At 44.2% G+C, this 9,607-nt stretch overlaps 1 protein-coding gene across 3 annotated transcripts in view; it reads left to right on the top strand.

Moving 5' to 3' along the window:
• Positions 1 to 2,103: 2,103 nt before the first annotated feature.
• LOC141107996 (sodium- and chloride-dependent neutral and basic amino acid transporter B(0+)-like) overlaps positions 2,104 to 9,607 on the top strand; it is an 86,915-nt gene continuing 79,411 nt past the window's right edge. For 2 of the 3 annotated variants that reach the window (XM_073599139.1, XM_073599140.1), the window contains exon 1: positions 2,104 to 2,285. The gene's annotated coding sequence lies outside the window, so the exon portion shown is untranslated. The remainder of the gene's footprint in view (positions 2,286 to 9,607) is intronic. The other variant, XM_073599141.1, reaches the window with a different exon arrangement.

The raw sequence follows: 9,607 nt of genomic DNA, 5'->3' as shown, positions 1-9,607 counted from the left end.
GCTCCTAAAAACTGTATACTTTCCTCCCAATGATCAGACAAAAAAATATACAGAAAGATATACAGTATCTCACAAAAGTGAGTACACCCCCTCACATTTTTGTAAATATTTTATTATATCTTTTCATGCGACAACACTGAAGAAATGATACTTTGCTACAATGTAAAGTAGTGAGTGTACAGCTTGTATAACAGTGTAAATTTGCTGTCCCCTCAAAATAACTCAACACACCGCCATTAATGTCTAAACTGCTGGCAACAAAAGTGAGTACACCCCTAAGTGAAAATGTCCAAATTGGGCCCAATTAGCCATTTTCCCTCCCCGGTGTCATGTGACCTATTAGTGTTACAAGGTCTCAGGTGAATGGGGAGCAGGTGTGTTAAATTTGGTGTTATCGCTCTCACTCTCTCATACTGGTCACTGGTTCAAGTTCAACATGGCACCTCATGGCAAAGAACTCTCTGAGGATCTGAAAAAAAAGAATTGTTGCTCTACATAAAGATGGCCTAGGCTATAATAAGATTGCCAAGACCCTGAAACTGAGCTGCAGCACGATGACCAAGACCATACAGTGGTTTAACAGGACAGGCTCCACTCAGAACAGACTTCGCCATGGTTAACCAAGGAAGTTGAGTGCACATGCTCAGCGTCATATCCAGAGGTTGTCTTTGGGAAATAGATGTATGAGTGCTGCCAGCATTGCTGCAGAGGTTGAAGGGTTGGAGGGTCGGCCTGTCAGTGCTCAGACCATATGCCGCACACTGCATCAAATTGGTCTACTTGGCTGTCATCCCAGAAGGAAGCCTCTGCTGTAGATGATGCACAAGAAAGCCCGCAAACAGTTTGCTGAAGACAAGCAGACCAAGGACATGGATTACTGGAACCATGTCCTGTGGTCTAATGAGACCAAGATAAACTTATTTGGTTCAGATGGTGTCAAGCATGTGTGGTGGCAACCAGGTGGGGAGTACAAAGACAAGTGTGTCTTGACTACAGTCAAGCATGGTGGTGGGAGAGTCATGGTCTGGGACTGCATGAGTGCTGCTGGCATTGAGTGGACCATGAATGCCAACATGTACTGTGACATACTGAAGCAGAGCATGAACCCCTCCCTTCGGAGACTGGGCCGCAGGGCAGTATTCCAACATGATAACGACCCCAAGCACACCTCCAAGACGACCAATGCTTTGCTAAAGAAGCTGAGGTTAAAGGTGATGGACTGGTCAAGCATGTCTCCAGACCTAAACCCTATTGAGCATCTGTGGGACATCCTCAAATGGAAGGTGAAGGAGCGCAAGGTCTCTAACATCCACCAACTCCGCAATGTCATCAAGGAGGAGTGGAAGAGAACTCCAGTGGCAACCTGTGAAGCTCTGGTGAACTCCATGCCCAAGAGGGTTAAGGCAGTGCTGGAAAATAATGGTGGCCACACAAATTATTGACACTTTGGACCCAATTTGGACATTTTCACTTAGGGGTGTACTCACTTTTGCTGCCAGCGGTTTAGACATTAATGGCTACGTGTTGAGTTATTTTGAGGGGACAGCAAATTTACACTGTTATACAAGCTGTACATTCACTACTTTACATTGTAGCAAAGTGTCATTTCTTCAGTGTTGTCACATGAAAAGATATAATAAAATATTTACAAAAATGTGAGGGGTGTACTCACGTTTGTGAGATACTGTGTAGGGAATTCCAAAAGTGTATGTCCAGCCAAAACTTTTTTCTTAGTTTGGATAGACTTGAAATGATTTAGATAGGCCCCCCCACCCCCCCCCCCCCCATCGGGTTTTTTTTTACCACTGTACCTTTGTTATAAATCCCTCCAGCACCAGACCCATATGTTTCCTACTTTAGTCAGGAGTGCACAGTGATAGTGCTAACCATTTTATAAAGACATCTGCACTCAGCCAATATACCTCAGCCAGGTTATCTATCTCTGTCAGGTGTCTTTTGTGCAGTTGTGTATATCATCCATGGGTGCAACGTGCGTGGGGCGGACCCCAAAGAGGGTGATGTTCACTGTGCTCTAACCCACACTGTACCCATGGAGGAGACAAGTCTGAGGTGCCGCAGCCTGTCACTGCCTGCAGCTCTTATCTCAGGATTACTGTGTGACTCACTTAGTCACACACAGATCCTGTTGCTGGAGCTGGAGGCAGTTGTCTGGGGGCAGGTTCGGCATCACTGGGGGGATAGGGTGCTGATTTCATCCTGACCAACGGGAGCCCAGGAGAAAGGAAATCTCCAATGCTGATGCTATCTTTCTGAGCTGAGGAGAGGTCTGTGGATTTAGGAACGGTAGTTTGTGCAAACTGTGACAGACTGACGTGGAAGGGTGCAATGATTGCACTGGGGAAAAAAATAAGCGGGGGGGGCTGGATGTTAATGACTGTATTAGTGGACAGACTGAGCTGGGAGGGTGTAATGATTGTACTTGGGGACAGACAAAGCTGGGGGGTGTAATGACTGTACTGGGAGATAGACTGAGCTAGGGGTATTATTATTGTACTTTCAGACAGACTAAGCTGGGTGGTATAATCATTGTACTGGGAGACAGACTGAACAGGGGGGGTGAAATGATTGTACTAGGGTACAGACTGAGCTGGGGGTATAATAATTGTACTTGGGGACATATTAAGCTGGGGAGGTGTAATGATTGCATTGAGGGACAGGATGAACTGGGGGGGTGTAATGACTGTACTGGGGGATATAGTGAGCTGGGGATGTGTAAGTATTGTACTGAGGGACAGACTGAGCTTGGGGGTGTAATGCTTGTGCTGGGGGACAGACTAAGCTGGGGGAGGTGTAATGATTGTACTGGGAGACAGATTGAGCTGGGGGAGGTGTAATGATTGTGCTGGGGGACAGACTAAGCTGGGGGAGGTGTAATGATTGTACTGGGAGACAGATTGAGCTGGGGGAGGTTTAATGATTGTACTGGGAGACAGACTGAGCTGAGTGGTATAATGATATGGCTGACAGACTGATCTGAGGGTAAGGCGTAACGATTGTAGTGGGGGACAGATTGACTTGGGGTGAATAGGGAAGTGTACTGTGGGATAATCTGAGCCTGTCCAGCAGTACACTCCCTTATTCCCCCCAGGTCAGCCTGTTGCCCTGAACAATCACTATACCCCCCGGGTCAGTCTGTCCCCCAGTACATTCCCCCAACCAGTGTTTATTTTGATGTGAAATTTCGATTTAGTTTTAGTCATTGGGGTTGATTTACTAAAGGGAAAAAGACTGTGCACCTTGCAAAATGCAATTGCCCTCTGCAAGTGCAGTTGCTCCAGAGCTTAGTAAATGAACAGAAACTCTGCTGACTGCCATCATCCAATCATGTGCAAGCATTAATGCATTTTTGTTATTTTCCTTGGTCATGATTGGGTACTTTTTCAAAAGTGAAGCCTTACCTCATTTACTATGCTCTGGAGCAACTGCACTCGCAGAGGGCAACTGCACTTTGCAAAGTGCACAGCCTATTTGCCTTTAGTAAATCAATCCCATAGGGCTCCTTCACACGGACGTGTCTGTGTACGGAGCCCACTCTGCTCAGCGGTGGATCGCTCCGTTGATCCCCGCTGAGCAGGCAGATGACAGGTCCATCGCTGCACACTGTGCAGCGTCGGACCTGTCAGAGCGCCGCTCTCCTCTATGGGGGATCGGATGACGACGGACCATAGAGTCCGTCGTCACCTGATCCGATCCACAGACGGATGGAAAAGTATGTTTTTCCTTGGAGCGGGTCGGATGTCAGCGGACATGTCACCGCTGACATCCGACGCTCCATAGAGGTCTATGCAGTGTCCGTTCAGGTCCGCCTAAAAAACTGACAGGCGGACCTGAACAGATCGTCCGTGTGAAAGAGGCCATAGTCTTTTGACTAAAATGCCATTTTAGTATGAGTCATCTGAATCGTTTTAATTTTAGTCGGACTTTAGTCAAGTACATTTTGGTTGACTAAAATATCCAACATTTTAGTTGACAAAAATATAATGGGTTTCGTTAAATTGTAATGCATTATTTAAGCATTACTCTAGTTTCCAAACTCACTATATACTCTAGGAGCAAAAAAAAAATCTAATAACATGTTATTATTGATGGTATTAACCACTTGCCGACCGCCGCATGTACATATACGTCGGCAGAATGTCACGGCTGGGCAAATGGGAGTACCCTTTGAATTTGCTGGCGTGTGGTCACGTGCGCGCCGCCGGCGGCGCACATGACCCTGTCGGGAGCTCCATGAGTAGAATCGCGGGTCCCGCGGACTCGATGTCCACGTGGATACCCGCGATCATCTCACGGAGAGGAAGAATGGGGAGATGCTAATGTAAACAAGCATCTCCCTGTTCTGCCTAGTAACACTGTCACTGATCATAGCTCCCTGTGATCGGGAGCTATGATCAGTGAAGTGTCACTTGTAGCCACGCCCCCTAACAGTTAGAATCACTCCCTAGGACACACTTAACCCCTTCCTAGCCAGCTAGTGGTTAACCCCTTCGCTGCCAGTGTCATTTTTACAGTAATTAGTGCAATTTTATAGCACTGATCGCTGTAAAAATGAGAATGATCCCAAAAATGTGTCATAATTGTCCGATGTGTCTGCCATAATGTTGCAGTCACAATAAAAATCGCAGATCGCCGCCATTACTAGTAAAAAAAAAAAAACTATTAATAAAAATGCCATAAAACTAACCCCTATTTTGTAGATGCTATAACTTTTGCGCAAACCAATTAATAAACGCTTATTGTGACTTTTTTTACCAAAAATATGTAGAAGAATAAGTATCGCCTAGACGGAGGAAAAAAATAGTTTTTCTATATATTTTTTGGGGATATTTATTATAGCAAAAAGTAAAAAATAATGTGTTATTTTTCAAAATTGTTGCTCTATTTTTGTTTATAGCGCAAAAAATAAAAACTGCAGAGGTGATCAAATACCACCAAAAGAAAGCTCTATTTGTGGGAAAAAAAGGACGTCAATTTTGTGTGGGAGCCACATCGCACGACCGCGCAATTGTCAGTTAAAGCGTCGCAGTGCCAAATCGCAAAAAGTGCTCTGGTCTTTGGCGAGCCAATGGTCCAGGGCTTAAGTGATTAAGGTTTGAACAAACTACACAGACACAGATTTAGCCATTATATAAAGTAAAACCACGTTTTGTTACAGGAATATTGCTTTTTTGACAGGGTATATAAGTATAATGTTAAAATAAAAAAAAAAATTAAACTCTTTCCCTGTGATTCCACCATGCACATTTACATTAACTTTTACAGTTCAAGTAACTGAACACAAGAAAAAAATTCAGCAGCTAAAAGCACAGGCACTGCTACTGGCACAGCATAATAAACCAATAATAATAAACCAATACTCGAGGGTAATGCTTATTTCTACAATAAGAATAAGTTTACTGTTCACAGTTTAATATTTCAACAGTTCTAAATCTCAGATATATTCAAAGAATACGTGCACAGTCTACAATGCCATTAGTGTGTGGTTTATAACAATCACCACTTTTTATCAATTCCTCTCTATCTTAGCATTGACAATAGAGGTAAATATCGCAAGTGAGCACCTATAGCCATTGCCAAATATCCAAATATTCCAGATATCACCCAAACCATCCTTTCCACTCCTCCCATGACCTTCTGCTCTCTAGCTCCCTTGTCTCCTCCCATGCTCGTCTCCAGGACGGCTATTCGGCTATCTCCTACTCTGTCCACTTTTAAGCAATCCCTGAAAGCTCATTTCTTCAGGGTGGCATATCCTGCCTCAAGCTAACAACCAAATCTTTTACTCCCCTCCTCAGTTCACCCCTCACAGTGCCTACCTTTTGTTTCACCAGCCCCTCCCTCTTAGATTGTAAGCTCGCAGGAGCAGGGCTTCTCTAACCCTCTTGCTTTGAATTGTACTGTTGGCATAGGCATGCGCAAGGGGTGTGCCAGGTGTGCCTTGGCACACCCTAATCCTGGGGTTGACAACTTGTCAATGGTGGGCAGCTAACAGGTAAACCACAACCCTTCCTTGCCGACCTTCAGAACCTGGACAGGAGAAGTGGCATGGGTGCAATTTAGTGGAAACTATCTGTATTTTCCTCCTGCAGCAGCTGAAAGTAGGCTTCTCCTCTCCCTTTTGTCAACATTCAGCTGCCACAGGAGGAAAATATAGGGGATTGGTACTAATTTATGCCACCCCCACCACCCCTCATTTCCTTGATCCTCTTCTTTCTGTTGCCTGGGTCTCCCATGTGCTCCCTTGCTCCCCCTTCTTCCCATTGTTTCAGGATAGAGAGCGAGGAAGATGCCGGTAAATATGTCAAATGCATATGTGTTGGAGCTTTGAGGTGCACACCCTAATGCAATAGGCTGCGCACACCTATGACTGTTGGTGTAGTGTCTCCCTACATTGTAAACCTCTGTGCAAACTGTTGGCGCTATATAAATCCTGTATAATAATAATAATTGCCTCAGCTGGATTTACATTTCTTGTACCACATCGTGGACACACTGGACAAGTGCAAGGTTAGGTAAGAGAAGACAGGCTTACGCTGAATACCTGTGGCTCCCCTAGGGGCAGGACCCCAATGCAAGTCTGCCCTATAAAATGCGCTGAACAGGCATTGTATAGGGCAGCCTTGCGCTGAGGTGTGTGGTGTCCTGCCAATGCAACACAAGACACCAGACACCTCAGCAAATAGGCAGAGAAGGCATTTTCACAGCGCCCCTCTATGGACACGTACCTACTCTGCCTAATTATAAATCTAGCCCAGCATAAAGGTTTGGGAAGTGCTGTCAATAACAGTAAATACTATTCACTGCTATTGACAGCATTCATAGCAACAATATGCATCTAATTGACAGTTACTTTTCTATTTTCCTTTTTCATTAGTGTGATATTTACCTCTGTTGTCAAATTTGTCAAAGAGAGAGAGAGGAGTTGATAAAAAGTGGTGGTTGTTATGCCCTGTAAACACGATAGGATTTTCCGATGGAAAATGTGTGATAGGACCTTGTTGTCGGAAATTCCGACCGTGTGTAGGCTCCATCACACATTTTCCATAGGAATTTCCGACACACAAAGTTTGAGAGCTTGCTATAAAATTTTCCGACAGCAAAATCCGTTGTCGGAAATTCCGATCGTGTGTACACAAATCCGACGCACAAAGTGCCACGCATGCTCAGAATAAATAAAGAGATGAAAGTTATTGGCTACTGCCCCGTTTATGGTCCCAACGTACATGTTTTACGTCACCGCATTCAGAACGATCAGATTTTCCGACAACTTTGTGTGACCGTGTGTATGCAAGACAAGTTTGACCCAACATCGGAAAAAATCCATGTATTTTGTTGTCGGAATGTCTGATCAATGTCAGACCATGTGTACGGGGCATTATAGTTCCACATACTAATGCCATTTGTAAGCTGCACATTTTTTTCTATAAATTTAATTGACAATTAGAACTGTTGTTGAATTATTGATTTTTTCTATAACAATAAGCACAACCCACAAGTATTAGGTATCTTCTTATGTTATAAATAACTAGAGAATAAAACACCTCTGTTTGGTTTGATTAATTGTAAGGAAAGCACTTCGTGCCAACCTGACCCTTGCTCTGTTTCGCTGGCCTCTAGATATGTCACCTGTGACAGTGAATACACTCTCTGCAAAGGCTTGAGAAGCTGGCATAGCCAACAGGTCTAATGCAAAAAGGTTTTAACTAGTGATAAAAATGTGTCGCTCTTTGCCAGCCAAAAATCTGTTCCAGTGTCCTCAGTGATGGCAACTTGTTGGAAAAGCTCTTCCTTATAACTAAGAATGATTGAAGTTGGGGACTTTGTGATGAAGACAGTAGATAGGAAGCTGACTGTTCCAAAGAAAACAAAATAAACAATCTCATTGACAAGATACCAAAAATTCAAAGAGACTGGCGGATGCCTGGAGAGTATCTATTTGTACTGATTTGTGGACAAAAAAAATTACTCACAGCTTCATTCCTTGCTATAAGTGCATGCTACTTTTGTGTTGAACAAAATAAACTTGAACACATATTGTTGGCCCTTGAACAAGTAGCCCACCCACACACTGCTCAGTCAATTAAATCATGTGTGGACAAATGCTATACTCTATTGGTGTATTTTTCATATTTTTTTTACCCATTTTGCTATGGCCTCCTCCCTGGCCTGTTGTTCTTTACAGTCAATTTTGTATTTTGAAGCACTTAAAAGAGCAGTGCAAATAGTTTGCTGTGGTGCACTGGCTTGACTTGGCCCATCATTTGAGATTTTCTGTATCTATACCTGTGGGGTTGAATTACGGGGAATGCTTGTAATATGCGTGACTGCTCCGGTTGGTCTGAGGAGGTCTGTAATGCACAGTGAGTGCTCTGGATGGTCTGAGGAGGCCTGTAACGCACAGTGAGTGCTCTGGATGGTCTGTAATGCACACAGTGCTCTAGATCAGTGGCCATCAACCCTGTCCTCTGGGCCCACTAACAGGCCAGGTTTGCAAGATAACTGAAATACATCACAGGTGATATAATTTGCTGCTCAGTGATTGCATTATTCTAGTCTGCATCTCCCCAAGGTAATACATTAAACCTGGCCTGTTAGTGGGCCTGGAGGACAGGGCTAATGACCACTGCTCTAGATAGTCTGATGCACAGTACAGGCTCTTGACAGACTGATGAGGCCTGTAATGCACAGTGAGTGCTCTGGACAGTTTGAGGAGGCCTGTAATGCACAGCAAGTGCTCTGGGTGGATTGAGGAGGCCTGTAATGCACAGTTAGTGCTCTGGATGGTCTGAGGAGGCCTGTAATGCACACAGTGCTCTGGACGGTGTAAGGAGGCCTTTAATGCACACAGTGCTCTGGACAGTGGTCTGATGAGGCCTGTAATGCACGCTACTCTGGTTAGTCTGAGGACTGAGGCCTGTAATTCACAGTGCTCTGGGTGGTCTGAGAAGCCCTGTTATGCATATAGCGCTCTCTGAACAGTCATCTGAGGAGGCCTGTAATGCACACAGTGCTCTGGATGGTGGTGTGAGGAGGCCGGTAATGCACACTGTGCTCTGGAGAGTCATCTTAGGAGGCCTGCTATGTCGCATACAGTGCTCTGGTCTCAGGATGGTCGGAAAGGGGTGTAAATGCTGCACAGTGCTCTGGACAGTCACCTGAGGAGGCTTGTACTGCTGTACAGTGCTAAGCATGCCAAAACATTAACCACTTCAGCCCCGGAAGATTTTACCCCCTTCCTGACCAGGGCACTTTTTACAATTTGGCACTGCGTCGCTTTAACTGACAATTGCGCAGTCATGCGACGTTATACCCAAACAAATTTTGCAACCTTTTTTTCCTACAAGTAGCACTTTCTTTTGGTGGTATTTGATCACCTCTGCGGTTTTTATTTTTTGCACTAGAAACAAAAGAAGAACAACAATTTTGAAAAAAACACAATATCTTTTACTTTTTGCTATAATAAATATCCCATATTAAAAAAAAAAAAAAAAAAAAAAAACATTTTTTTCCTCAGTTTAGGCCGATATATATTCTTCTACATATTTTTGGTAAAAGAAAAAACGCAATAAGCGTATATTGATTGTTT

Source organism: Aquarana catesbeiana, linkage group LG09, assembly GCF_042186555.1.
Source record: "Aquarana catesbeiana isolate 2022-GZ linkage group LG09, ASM4218655v1, whole genome shotgun sequence".
Classification (NCBI taxonomy): Eukaryota; Metazoa; Chordata; class Amphibia; order Anura; family Ranidae; genus Aquarana; species Aquarana catesbeiana.
Note: the sequence above shows the minus strand (reverse complement) of the source record. Positions and strands in the feature narration are given on the sequence as shown.